Genomic DNA, 11927 nt, shown 5'->3' with positions numbered 1-11927 from the left:
TTACAGCACTGAGACATGAACTGCTTTAGTACTGCAGAGTCGCAAATGATGTTGAACGTTGTTCACCAATGATTGCATGTGCCCACTTTTGACCTTATGATGGAGGGAAGGTCAAGGGCAAATACATGGCAAATGCAGTATAATGTAGATAACGGTGAGGCAATCAACTTCGGTTGCAAAAACAGGCAGGCAGATTGTCTGAATGACAATACATTGGGAAAAATAATGAGACCTGGCCATCCTCATAAGCCAATCACTGCAAGTAAGTACACAGGTGCAGCAGGTGGCAAAGGCATGCAAATGGTATGTTGGTTTTCATAGCGAGAAGTTTCAAGTACAGGAGCAGAGATGTCTTGCTACAACTATTAAGGCACTGGTAAGACTAAACATGAACCAAGTGCATGCGATTTGGTGTCCTTATCAGAGGATGAATGTTCTGGCTGTGAGGGAGTGCAAACAAGGTTTACCAGACTAATTCCTGGGTAGGCAGGACTGACACATGGGAGAGACCAGATTGGCTAAAACTATATTCACGAGGGTTTAAAAGAATGAGGAGCAGAATCTCATAGAAATGTACAAAATTCTAACAGGGTTAGACAGGGTACATGCAGAAAAAAATGTTCTTGATGACCAGGGAGTTCAGAACCAGGGGTCACAGCCTAAGGATGAAGGGATTTTAGGACAGAGATGAGGAGGGATTTCTTCACCAAGGGAGCAGTGAGCCTGTGGAATTGTTGCCACAGGAAACTCTTCAGGCCAAAACATCGAAGACTTTGAAGAAAGATGTAAATATACTTCTTAGGACAGAAAGGATCAAAGTATATGGGGAGACAGCAGGAACAGGGTACTGAGTTGGATGATCAGCCATGATTATATTGAATGGCGGAGTAGGGTCGAAAGGCCAAATGGCCAACTCATGCTCCTTTATTTTGTGTTTCTCCGAAGCAGCCAAAGGTGGTTAGGGTTTGAACACTACCTAAAGAACTCCTGCAGAGATAACCCTGGAACTGAGATGGCTGACCAACAACCACAACCATCTTCCTTTGTGTCAGGTATAGCTCCAACAATGCGGCAGGACTGTACAGCTTAGATCTGATCCATTTGTTGTGTAATCATTTAGTGCTGCCTATCACTTGCTGCTATTCTGTTTGGCATGCAGATAGGCCTGTTGTGCAACTTCATCAGATTGACATCTCATTTTTAAGTATGTCTAGGGCTGCTGTTGGCATGCAATTCTGTACTTTTCATTGAACCAGTGATGATACCCTGGCTTTATGGTAAGGATCTTTTCCCTAGGGTGGGGGAATTCAAAACTTGGGGCATATTTTGAAGGTGAAAATAGAAAGCTTTAAAAAGGATATGAGGGGGAACTTTTTTTTTTTTACAAAGAGGGAGTTTGTGTGTGGAATGAACTGCTAGAGAAAGTGGTGGATGCAGCTGCAATTACAAATTTAAAAAACATTTAATAAGATCGTGCACAGGAAAGGTTTCAAGGGACATGGGCCAAGCACAGGCAGGTGGGACTAGTTTAGTTTGGGAACATAGCTGGCGTGGACTGGTTGGACTGAAGGATCTTTTTCTGTGCTCTATGACTCTATAACTGAGATGAGAGGAATTTCTTCAGCCAGAGGGTGTTTCATCTATGGAACTCATTTACGCACAAGGCTGTGGAGGCCATGTCATTGAGTGCATTTAAGATAGAAATAGATAGGTTCTTGATTAGTAAGGGGATCAAGGGTAATGGGGAGAAGGCAGGAGAATGTGGTTGAGAAACACATCAGCCGTGATCGAACGGTGAGCAGACTCGATGGGTCGATTGGCCTAATTCTATCCTAAATCCTTTGGTCCTCATTGGAGCTCACTACAATCCACATTCTCTAGTATGCTATGTAGTAGCCAGTTTAATGCAACTACAAACTCTTTTAATGCTTGGAGTAAATAGACATTTGATTTAACTTAAACCTGCATGTAAAGCATTAACTTACTATAAATGACAGTTCGATATTGCAATCCATTAGCTGGTGCACTCTTGGCTAATTCAAATAGAGTGTAAAAACTTCTGGAACCAATTTGGTTTAATTCAACAGATAAACTATTCCATTTTTGAGGCTTTTAATGGAAGTAAGAATCAATGAGGGGTGGCAGCAATCCATCTGCCATATCAGTGACTTGCACAGAATGGAGTGCTAATTTCCTGGTTACATTGTCCACTGCATATAGCAAGCATACATAATGTAGCAATGCTATAATACAGGAAATGGAGTAGCCAATTTACACACAGGAAGCTCCCAAACAGTGGGATATATAATTAGCATGTGAACCAAGAAAGAGAAGAGGAAATTCTTTTTTCCTTGCACTTTCTTCCAATTCTCAAAACAATGTCACAAAAAAGTAAACAATTTGTCTTTGGGCCAGTTTAAATCTGGCAAAAGAAGTTAACAAAAAACAGTTTCAGCAGAAATAGGAAGGGTGTGCGCCTGTTACTGGCAGTTATCTCCATAATCATCACGTCATCAGTAACAATAGGAATATATTTACTACTTAAGAGTCATTGAATTAGACGATTGAGAAAATACAAAAATGACAAATTTAAAACATTTTTGGTTGCAAATGGAATTACTCCTCTCCGTTGAGAACTCTTTTGGCTTGCTCAGGGCATCCTGACTTGCTTCATACCACTGAACACCTTTGAGAACGTAGTTAATGTGATTTTTACACAAAATGTAGCTGCCAATTTAGAAATTATGGAATCCCTACAGTGCAGATAGAGGCCATTCTGCACCAACCCTGTGAAGAGCATCCCACCCCTCACCCTACTCCTGTAACCCCAAATTTGCCATAGCTAACCCACCTAGCCTGTACAACCCTCGACACCACTGGGCAATTTAGTATGGTCAATCCACCTAACCTGCACATTTTTGGACTGTGGGAGGAAACTGGAGCACCCAGAGGATACCCACGCAGACAACAGGGAAAACATGCAAAACTCCACACAGTCACCGAAGGCTGGAATGGAACCCAAGTCCGTAGTGGCATGAGGCAACAGTGCTAACCACCGAGCCACCGAGCTGGTGCGCAGCAGGTTCCATGCAGAGTAACAAAACAGATGACAAGGTGCTAGCTTTGGGCAAGAGATGTCAAGGTAGAATGTTTTGCTTTTACATTGCAAGTGATAATGTATTGCGTAAAAACCAAAAGAACTGCGGATGCTGCAAATCAGGAACAAAAACAAAGTTGCTGGAATAGCTCAGCAGGTCTGGTAGCATCTGTGAAGGAGAAAACAAAGTTAATGTTTCAGGTCTGGTGACCCTTCCTCACCGGACCTGAAACGTTAACTCTATTTTCTCCTTCACAGATGCTGCCACACCTGCTGAGCTTTTCCAGCAACCTTGTTTTTGAGTGGTAATGTATTGTAACTTGCAATCTACAAGAGTGGTAGAAATGGAAATGATCAATAATTTCAAATGAAACTGAATAGACACTTGAACATAAATTTGCAGCAATGGAGATACAACAAGGTCTCTAACTTTACTATCTGTTCTAATAATGCTGGTTGAATGTAAAGTATTGTTCAGGACACGAGGAGAACTTCAAAAGACAACTCCTGGCCTAGATATGAACCTATGAAAATTGGTGCACGAGAGGCCAAAATCTCCACCTTTCCAATTCAGACAGAGAGCCACCACGGAGCCAAAAGTGACAAGTAAGTATCAAAAGGCATAATCTAAGATTTCTCAAACTGGCATAACTCTAATTAATAAAATAACACTAAGGGAAGAAGGTGCTTTCTATCTAACTTGTCCATGCCCCTCTGTCAAGTGCCCACTCCACCTTCTCTGCTCCAAAGAAAACAATCTCTTTACCTAGCCTCTCCTCATTGCTAATGCTATAAAGGCAAGTGTCCCATACACCTTCTTAACTACCTTATTAACCTGCCCTGCCACCTTCAGGGATTTATGGACAAGTACCCCCAAGATCCCTCTGTTCCTCTGAGCCTCCTGGTATCTCACATTCTTCAAGTACTCCCTTGTCTTGTTACTTCTTCCAAAGTGCATTACCTCACATGTTTAAATTCCATCTGCAATTGATCTGTTCAACTGACCAATCCATTTACATCCTCCTGTAACTGAAAACATTCTTCTTCACTGTCAACATAACAATCTTTGTGTCATCCATAAAAACTTATCATTTCACCCCACATTCTTAGCTACATCATTTGTATATATCACAAACTATAAGGGACCCAACATTGATACCTGTGGTGCGCCACTGGACACTGTCCTCCAGTCACACAAATAGCCTTCTACCACTACTCTTTGTCTCATGTCACCAAGACAGTTTTGGATCCAACTTGCCAAGCTACCCTGGATCCCATGAGCTATTATTTTATCAGTCTCCCACGTGGGACCATGTCAAAGGCTTGCTGAAATCCATATAAACTAAGGTTGTGAACAAGTTCCACTCTAGAGTCCATTTGCAAGTCAAAACACAATGCAGGACAATGTAAAGCTGCAGTCTGTAAGTATAGGACTCCTATACGCATCTTTAAAATAGCACACATGGGAGATCACTTTCATAAGTAAGAGCATTTGTAAGTCAGATATTTGTAAATTGGGGATGTACATCAACTGCACCACCCCCATTCACAAATCTGTTCACATCCTTAAAAAATTCAACTAGATTTGTTAGGCATGACTTCCCTTTAACAAAAGTATGCTGACTATCTCAGATTAAGCCTTGCCGAAATAAAGATAATTTTCTCCTTCAGAATTTTCTCCAATAGATTGTCTACCACTGATGAGAGACTCACTGGTTTAACTCTAACACCCTCCTTGAAATGTGGAATCATATTAGTTGTCCTGCAATCCTCTGGCACCTCCCCTGTGGCCAGAGAGAAATTAAAATCTGGGTCAGGGCACCTGTGATTTCCTCTTTCTTAACTCCCGCACCATCCCGGGATGCAAGTCATCCAGACATGGGGATCCCTCAACTTTTAAGTGCATCAAAATCTCCAATACCTTCTCACTCCCTTTTTCAAACTGCTCAAGAACATCACTGTCCCAAATTCTGCATCTACATCCTCCTTCTAGAGAGTGAAGGTAACTGTACATAAAATCATACAGTACAAACGGAAAATATTTTGCACTTTCAAATGATGTAGCGAGGGATAGTATGTAGATTAGAAAATGGAAGGAGCTTTAGATAGAAGAACATTCGTAAAATAGCTGAACTACCTTCTCATCAGATATGAATCTCACCTTTGTTGGCTTCCATTGAATCACCATACTCTTTAAATTGTTGGCCTCATACTATAAATCCCTCAGTATTGCTTTCTGCAACACTCACCAGCTACATGCCCTGACAAACCCTCTACTTTTCTGAATGAAGCTTAATATTTGCCACTCATCTTATTAAAATGCTTCTATATCCCTCTATTCTTGACAAATTTTTCAAGTGGGTAAAATGGTTTTAACAAGAAGTTGTCCAACCTTTACGCATGGTGGAATGGGGAGGGGGGCACATTTCAACGTTTCTGTTGTCTGGGACTGGGGGTCCGGGGGCAATTTCAGAAACATAAGGTTTGCTACAACAGTAAACATGTATTTTTTAAAAGTCCAAAGCAAAAAATTTAGCATTCAAAACAGCAATTTATAAACAGAACATTGAAAATTGTCAAACATCGAGAAACTAAATAATAAAACTTCTGCGTGCCTTTTCAGTTAAGCAGCAGACCTGGAGGGGAAAAAGAACACCAGGACACAAGTCTGGATCACCAGGGAAAGAGAGATAACAAGGTGTAGAGCTGGATGAACACAGCAGGCCAAGCAGCATCAGATGAGCAGGAAGGCTGACGTTTCGGGCCTAGACCCTTCGTCAGAAATGGCGGAGGGGAAGAGGGTTCTGAAATATATAGGGAGAGAGGGGGAGGCGGATAGAAGATGGATAGAGGAGAAGATAGGTGGAGAGGAGACAGACAGGTCAAAGACGCAGGGATGGAGCCAGTAAAGGTGAGTGTAGGTGGGGAGGTAGGGAGGAGATAGGTCAGTCCAAGGGGGACGGACAGGTCAAGGGGGCGGGATGAGGTTAGTAGGTAGGAGATGGGGGTGGGGCTTGAGATGGGAGGAGGAGATAGGTGGGAGGAAGGACAGGTTAGGGAGGCGGGGACGAGCTGGGCTGGTTTTGGGATGCGGTAGGGGATGGGGAGATTTTGAAGCTTGTGAAGTCCACATTGATACCATTGGGCTGCAGGGTTCCCAAGCGGAATATGAGTTGCTGTTCCTGCGACCTTCGGATAGCATCGTCGTGGCACTGCAGGAGGCCCATGATGGACATGTCGTCTGAGGAATGGGAGGGGGGAGTTGAAATGGTTCACGACTGGGAGGTGCAGTTGTTTAGTGCGAACCGAGCGTAGGTGTTCTGCAAAGCGGTCCCCAAGCCTCTGCTTGGTTTCCCTGATGTAGAGGAGGCCACAACGGGAACAGCGGATTCAGTATACCACATTAGATGTGCAGGCGAACATCTGTTTGATGTGGAAAGTCTTCTTGGGGCCTGGGATGGGGGTGAGGGGGGAGATGCAGGGACAGGTGCAGCACTTCCTGCGGTTGCAGGGAAAAGTGCCGGGGGTGGTAGGGCTAGAGGAGAGTGTGGAGCCGACAGGGAGTCGCGGAGAGAGTGGTCCCTCCAGAAAGCAGATAAGGGTGGGGAGGGAAAAATGTCTTTGGTGGTGGGGTTGGATTGCAGATGGCGGAAGTGTCGGAGGATGATGTTTTGGACTTTACAAGCTTCAAAATCTCCCCTTCCCCTTCCACAGCCCAAAACCAGCCCAGCTCGTCCCCGCCTCCCTAACCTGTCCTTCCTCCCACCTATCCCATCCTCCCACCTCCAGCCCCACCCCCGTCTCCTACCTACTAACCTCATCCCGCCCCCTTGACCTGTCCGTCCTCCCTGGACTGACCTATCTCCTCCCCAACTCCCCACCTACACTCACCTTTACTGGCTCCATCCCCGCCTGTCTGTCTCCTCGCCACCTATCTTCTCCTCTATCCATCTTCTATCCGCCTCCCCCTCTCTCCCTATTTATTTCGGAACCCCCTTCCCCTCCCCCATTTCTGAAGAAGGGTCTAGGCCCAAAACGTCAGCCTTCCTGCTCCTCTGATGCTGCTTGGCCTGCTGTGTTCATCCAGCTCCAAACCTTGTTATCTCAGATTCTCCAGCATCTGCAGTTCCTACTATCTCTCACCAGGAAAGAGACCATTTTTATCGACCAGAGCAAACCCCCTCAAAATATTTAGCAGTTTCTCTAGGCCCTAACTTTTTCTTATTTTAAAGGTAAATGTAAAGTATGTGTTCCAGATGCAATTCGATTGGTCAAACTACCGGATTTAAAGCAAAACACACTTTATTTATCCACCGTAGTTAAAATACAACAAAAGAATAAAAAGAATTGGCTTAGCTGTAACTCCATTGGAATATTTGACAAAATAACAGATACAGTAACTATTACTAACTAACTGTTCCAACATAGCAACATTCCATAAACACACCTTCGGCAAAAGGCAAATTCAGAAAACAGATCGTCTCACATGAAGTTTTCTAATCCAGGAGGAAAGGACATCAAAAAGTAATTCCGACAGTGGGACAACTCCAGCTTTTAGCTAGAACAAGGAGAGATATAGCAGCTTTTCACAATCCCAGCAGCTTCTGCTGAAAGCTAAAGATTCTGGCTCTGTGGGAGTTTGACCACACCCCTTCAGACTACTTGTTTTGCTCCCAAGGCCTCACAAGCTGTTTACTCCAGTAGTTCTGTTAGACTGCTCTGTACCTCTGACTTAAAAACTGTCTTAAAAAAGACAAAATAACCTCTTAAAGCCACAGCAACATCACACCACGGCCAAGCTAAGGAGTTGGGTTTAACTATCTGATTTTTGTTCCCTTCTAGTGGAGCACATTCTGAGTCAGCCTCAGCAAAATTGATATGAAAGTGGAGGTCAGATGCAGTTTGCTGCTTTGTGGATTGGGTTTTGCAGGGGAGGGGGGCTGCCTGTTCATCTCAGTTCCACTCACTTGCCCACACACCCCCACAAGCTCCAACCTCTCTCTCACCTATCCACCCTGTCCCCTGTCTGACAGTGAACCTTCCATCCGTACCCTAGTCACTCACTCATTCACCCTACTCCACAAACTCCTTTCTTGATGGATCGCCTGGCCCTTATCCTGCAGGTACCCACTTGATAACCTGTTCACTCATCCCCCAACCACCCCATCCCTAACTGTGAGGCTCTCATTTCACTGTGCTCAAAGCCTGTGTCCACTGCAACATTCCCAGACCCTGTCCCACAGATTCACTGTCATGGCTCAGGCCAAGTTAAACCATTTAAATTGTATTGTTCCTCCAATTATAGGCTCACAAAAGACACAGTCTAGCAGCAAAATACATGAGACACAACTGGCCTCTGACTGGAGGATTAATTCCTTACAAAATCTTCCGTTATACTTGTCTGGATTTTAAACAGCGGCTAGGTGGGCTGAATAGTACAACTTGAAGGGCCACACTATTGTTTGTGGGCCCAGTTTTGGACATGCCTGCTGTAAAAGCTACTTGTTCTCATCATAGCACTCTGATTCATCCACAGTTGTAAAACTGATTCTATTTTTTAAAAAAATACTAAAATATGCGATGCTAACATTAGGTCTTTTTGTATCACACTGGATGATACAAAGTCCCGACTATATGTAATTATAATTCTGCTAAGACCGTTTTTAAATCGACTATCAATAAGTGTGAAAAATGAAGGCAGAAATGATCTCCTTTCTCTTGAGATCAAACCAGATCTGCATTACATTCCCGCATTGAGACACAGCTGGGATGAAACATATTTTACATTGCATTACACCTTTTTTTAAACCATGGATATTAGTGTTTCCACCCACTATGTATTTTAGCACAGCTTGCACATTTCTACATTCTTGTTTTGACATAGATTGCATCCAATTCCTAAATTCCTACTTCCTACCGCTCCAAACCTTACATGCACTGTTTTTAACAAGAGATTTCACATTATATAAGCCTGCAGCTTTAGCGGTAGTTTTAACAATCCATGGATCATTCAAACCTCACTTCTGCCCAATCCTCTTCATTGTTTCATCCCTAAAGCACCTTTCACATCCTAACCACCTTCACCTAAATCCCTCTTACTTGATCTGTAAGGATGACCTTTATAGCTGTGTAGTCATTTCCATGCTGTACAACTACTCACTTCAGTCACAAGCATATTTTTTGGTAATACCTCATTAGATTCCAGGTTTGCACAGTAAGCAGCAATAACACAAATTACACAAAAGGAACTGACTAAATTTAAAGACATTTCCCTAATATCCTGCAACTTTAACTGTATCTGAAACAATTGCATATTTCTGGATTATACAAATACAACAAGCAATTGCAGAAATAGGTCAATTATAGTTAGATACATGTCCATTGAGATATATGGTCCATACAGAACACTTTTCTTGGTAATGCCTACACATGCGCATGTCATTCCACCTAACCCCTTAACATAACTTTCAAAACACAAACAAAACGTCGGCAATCACACATTGAAAAATAACACGAGGCACATCACAAAGGGATAGGGAGGCATAAATGATGCCAAATGCAGACATGGAGAAATTAAGAGAATAATCAAAACTTTGGTCAGAGATGAGATTCAAGAAATATCTTGTGAGGGGATGTATATTGAGAAGCTGTAGTTAGAAAAGATGATGGAAAATAGGACCTAACCAGCTAAAGGCATGGCTGCCAATGTCAGTGTGATGCATAGTGAGTTACGTGCACTTAAAGCAAACACTGAATTAATCATGCAACTTCAATGTTCATCTTGCAAGATCTCTTATTCAATGACATTTCATGATGAAAAAAAATTAGTATTTCTAAAGGTAAAGTCGGGCTTACTTGCTTCATTATAAAACAAAACAAAGAACCGTGGATGCTGGAGATCTGACGTGGAACAGAAATTCCTGGAGAAACTCAACAGATCTGGCAGCATCTGTGAGAAGAAAACAGAGTTATCAGTTGAATTCAATGGCTCTTCATCAGAACTATTACCACGAACTGGGTTTGGGGTGGGTACACAGGTGGAGACAGCACCCAGAGAGAGACATAAAAGGGGTAGATAAACAAGGAGTTAATGTATAGCAGGCCAGAATGGAATAAAGGCAGAATGAAAGATACGGAGAACTAAGAGTGAGAAAATGGGTTAGCTGTGCTGAATACAACCCACAAAACGTGATCGTGGGTCAATGAATATGTAGGAATGGGTGACTGTGCTAAAAGCAACCCATGTCACAACAGGACTGGGTGTGGGGTGGATAAAAAAGCATTGAGGGAAGGAATCAAGCTCTAAATTTATTGAACTCGATGCGGAGTCGTACAGCCTGCAAGGTCCCCAAATGGAAAGTGAGATGTTGCTCTTCCAGCTTGTATTGAGGCTCACTGGAACACTACAGCAGGCCTGCCATAGAAATGTTAGCCAGTGAACATGGTGGTGTGTTGAATTGGCAGGCAATTGGACTTATGGTTGTTAGGGACTCACTTGCAGTGTAGAAAGTAAAATCAATTTAAATTTGTGATGACATACATTTCCAGCATCACCAGGTGGCAACATTCAATTCTGCCTAGTGCAGTGGCTTATTGCCAGATTTTTGATGAGTCACTCAGATAGTTCAAGAGTCACTGAAGGGGTGTTCATTTGGACAGAACTGCAGGAGAAAGAGAATAAACTCCACATTAGGAGTACAGCTGGGATGGCAGCTGAACTATACAGATTCTGCACAGGCAATTCAAAACCATCTAATTTCTCTCGATGACTAACTGTACTGTTACAACAAAATCAAGAAATTGTTCTAGAAATTAATAGGCAGCTAAGTGTTGGAGTCAGACCTCAGAAGATGTCAATTCTGAAGGGTCAATGGACCCAAAATATTAATTCTGCTTTCTCTCTACAGGTGCTGTCAGATCTGCTGAGTGTTCCCAGCAATTTCTGTTTTTGTTTTTTGGTGAGCTGAGAAATTTTACATAATGAGGGAAAGTTGCTGGCATTGTACTGGAGGAAACCATGAGGGGTTTGGAAGGAACCTGTAAGCATTAATTCTTTAGTGCACATGAGTGTGTGTGGGTTGAAAAGCTTACAGGCAGGTTCAGATCATACTTGCTCCAGACTTGTGTAATAACATCCCTGGACAGGTTGATTAGAAAATATCTACAAGCAGCATTTGCTTGATGCAACTCAGCAAGATTAGAAACTCAAGGAATAAAAGCCTGGGACAGTTTTAGCTTGGAGAAGCAAGTTGTTAGCAAAGAGCTGTCGTTATGCTTGTGAATGGGCATAAAGTAGGAATGTAAATAGTAAAGGTTAACCTCTACATGTCAGGCTTTCCATTAATACATTTGAGTTAACATTTAAAATTGATTGGAAAAAATGTGATAGAAAAAAATTGGAACGATATTAGTAATGTTTGTGGATATTATGGGTGGCAAAGTGGCTCAGTGCTGCCTCACAGGACCATGGACCTGGACTCGATTCCACCCTTGGGTACATACTTCCTGCGTCTGCATAGGTTTCCTATGGGTACTCTTGGTTTCCTCCCACAGTTCAAAGATGTGTAGGTTAGGTGGATTAGCCGTGGGGATCGCAGGATTACAGGGATAGGGTTGGGAGTGGGTCTGTTTGGGATGCTGTTCACAGGGTTGGTGTAGACTCAATGAGCCAAATGGCCTACTTCCACACTGTAGGGATTCTATGATTATGCAAGATAGTACTACCATTATTCCTGTATATTTAAGCATATTTTTTTAAAAAAAAAACCTTTGTAGTGACTACGTTAAATATAAGAAATGGATAATATTTTAGTTTTAGTAAACACATCTG

The sequence above is a fragment of the Rhincodon typus genome, chromosome 22, assembly GCF_021869965.1.
Source record: "Rhincodon typus isolate 14 chromosome 22, sRhiTyp1.1, whole genome shotgun sequence".
Classification (NCBI taxonomy): domain Eukaryota; kingdom Metazoa; phylum Chordata; class Chondrichthyes; order Orectolobiformes; family Rhincodontidae; genus Rhincodon; species Rhincodon typus.
Note: the sequence above shows the minus strand (reverse complement) of the source record.